Source organism: Miscanthus floridulus, chromosome 13 (assembly GCF_019320115.1).
Source record: "Miscanthus floridulus cultivar M001 chromosome 13, ASM1932011v1, whole genome shotgun sequence".
NCBI classification, from domain to species: Eukaryota; Viridiplantae; Streptophyta; class Magnoliopsida; order Poales; family Poaceae; genus Miscanthus; species Miscanthus floridulus.
In genome coordinates this window covers 11,812,273-11,815,297 of record NC_089592.1, presented here as the reverse complement: position 1 = coordinate 11,815,297, position 3,025 = coordinate 11,812,273, and positions in this window count along the sequence as shown.

Sequence of the window (3,025 nt, the reverse complement as noted above, 5' to 3'; positions counted from 1 at the left end):
CATCTCCACCTTTATTTCTATCTCACTTGCACCTGGACCCCAAGCATCAACTCTTCATCTCTCTTTTTCTCCTCTTCCTCCCCATGCTTCTTCCTTTGCGAAAAAATCACGCAGCGAGGGGCGTGACTGGTGGGCACGGCGCGCTCGTGGCCGGCGGGCGGATGGGCGGGGTGCGGGCGCGGCCGACACGGTGGTTTCGCTGCCGAGCTCCGGTGGAGGTGCTGCCAGAGCAGGAACGAGTGAGGTGTATGTTGGAGCGACAACGATGGAGGACGGATGAGGAAGAAGCGAAACAGAACAATTGAATCGTTATTTTTGTGTCAGTAGTGGCAGTGGTGGGTAATTTCTTCCAACTCCACCAAACTTAGATTTGGTGGAGCACTCCTTAGGTAGCGTTGGGTTGGGAGTCTAAGGTGGGATGTGATGGTTCCGTCTTTGATTTCTGGGACGGGACGACTTCAATTTCTGTTTGGTTGAAGAGGGATGGGACCAACCTATTTTCTGTTTGGTCTAGGGACGTCAAAAGTAGGATCACCCACTGACAGGTGGGGTCCATTTGTCAGTTATTTTTCTTTTTTTCTTCCTCCCCGGAATTTCCGGCCCCTGCGCGGCATCGAAATTTCCCCTCTCCTTCCTTATCTCTTCCGTGCCGCGCCCACCATGCCTCCTCCTCCCTCGGCAAGCGCCCGTGCCTCCTCCACCCGCGGGCGGAGTCCGTGCCACGCACCTCCATCCCCGTAGCCGACGGCCGTGCCCTGCGCCTCCACCCCGCTACAGGACGCCCACGCGCCCACACCAACTCGTCCTTGCCAACGGCAACTCGTGTAGTCGTCCTCGCCAACGCGCCGGTGGGGGCCCTCACTCGCCCGCGCGGCCCATGGCTGGATCTCGCCGGCGGGGCCGCCGCTTGGCTGGATCTCACTGGCTGCAGCTCGGCCGCGGGGCTTAGCTCTCCGGCGGGGCCAGAGCTCGCCCACACGCCAGCAGACCCGGAGCTTGCCCTCGCCGATGCGCCTCCGAAGCTCGCCGGTTGGCCACGGAGCTCATCGGATGCCTCCCCTTCTCCTCCTCTTCCTCTGACCTAGCAACGCTCGCGCGCCCGCACCAAGCGTCGTCCCACTTCAGGTGACTCTGTTCGCCCGATTTCTGGCGGCAGAGTCATCCTGAATCTGCATGGAATATTCCCTAGTGGGATTATCCAACCCCTGCTTGACTCAGAACCAAACAACCTCAAAAGTGGGATCATCTCACTCCATCCCACCCCATCTCACCAACCAAACAGCACCTTAAGGTGCTTTGGGGCAGATCCACTGTTTTGGTGAGCAGATCCACGGTGGAGCTGTTGAATTCAAAAGCGTTTGACTAAAGAAATTGGATTAGATATGGTTTTGATGAATCTGGAGCCAGTGGAGCTCTACTAAATAGACCCTATCTTTTCCCTTCAATCTCCAGGGCCGTTAGAGGGGCGCCTCGGCAACAATTGGTGACTTAGTGGCGGCTTCATTTCTAAGAGTAGAAGAAGCAATCAAAGTGGTATGGGCTGGTATGCACCGTAGTTGTCATTGGGCTGTACATATAAGTACACAACAAGCCCGCAAAGGAGGCAAGGAAAGGAAGAGTAATAACTTCATGACTCACTAATTGCTCTTTATAAAATTTCATGGTTGATCAATTTTATTTTTATGCATTTTGAATGTTTTGGTGCGAAAACAACCATTATTTTTAAAATTAATGGTATCATATTAAAAAAATCTCATTATTTGAATATAGTTTGTGCCATGACAATATATTTTTCAAATTAAAGGTATCATATTAAAACTATTTTCTTATTATTTTAATAAAGTTTGTGCCATGACAATGTATGTATATGTTTTTATATGTTTGGTCAAGCTTGTAGTTTTCAGAGTTCGTCTCACCTAAATATTTTTTTCCTGAAACGCTTGTGAGCATTACTTCCTCAATATGTACACAACTGAGACCCGAACTACAACACAACTGAGGTACAGGTCTTTTATTATATATATACACTCCAGTAGTGTATGTTTGTTCTTAATTTTTGTTTGGTGTTCATCTTTTTATTCATTCCGGCCATAAATCCTCAAGCTCAGATCAGTGGAGAACCTTTCGGCCTTTCCCCCCATTATGCTTGGGTAACCTGGCAGCAGCACCTCATCAGATCCATGGCTTTCCCCAGACTGAACAGAGCAGGGGACTTCTTCAGGTCGCCTTTGACTGCGAGGGACGCGGCCTCACTGTGTTTCCTTTCAGTCCCCTTCAAACGGACGCCCACGGGTTCTGGTTTCCTCAAATACGTTGCTCTTTCATAACTGGTTTGTGATCTTTAGCCACATCTTCATGAGAAACATTGTTGCTTATCCTTATATTATGTAAATGGAGATTGAGGTCACAATTAAATTTTCCTGTCCGGGAAAAATTGTGTACCACAGGTTGTTGGCCTTGTACCAGTCATTTTTCTAAAAAACTGTCAGAAGGTGCTTTGCATTCAGTTCTATCTTGGAAAGGCTATGTTTGTTTTAGGATCTATGATTATGCTGCTTGGAGAGGCTTGTTTGAACATTCATGCTTGCATTGCAGGATTTCTTGTTACTATTCGACTTCACATTTGATTGCAGATTCTCTCTATTCGTGTGCAAGCTACTTTTTGGTAGAACGTGTAACAACTTGTCAGTGAAATATTGAAAAGGAATAAACTATTTATAAATTTGCTTTCACTTTTGAAGTGCTGAGCAATTGAAGCTAGCTTAGTATATCATCTTATGAGTTAACATATTATCCTGCTTACAAGTGGATTATAGACTACTTTGATGTTGGTCAAGCAAAATTGCAGTTGTGAGAGATGGTGGGATTTCTATATTTTGTGGCTCCGGTTGCAACGTAAGGTCAAAGACCAAGTCTGCTACAATGACTTAGTTTCAGGTCTCGGAGGTGAACAAATTCGACACAACTTTCAGCAGGTAATGACTCGACTGTCACGACACTCACGCAATATGGACTTGACGGATGA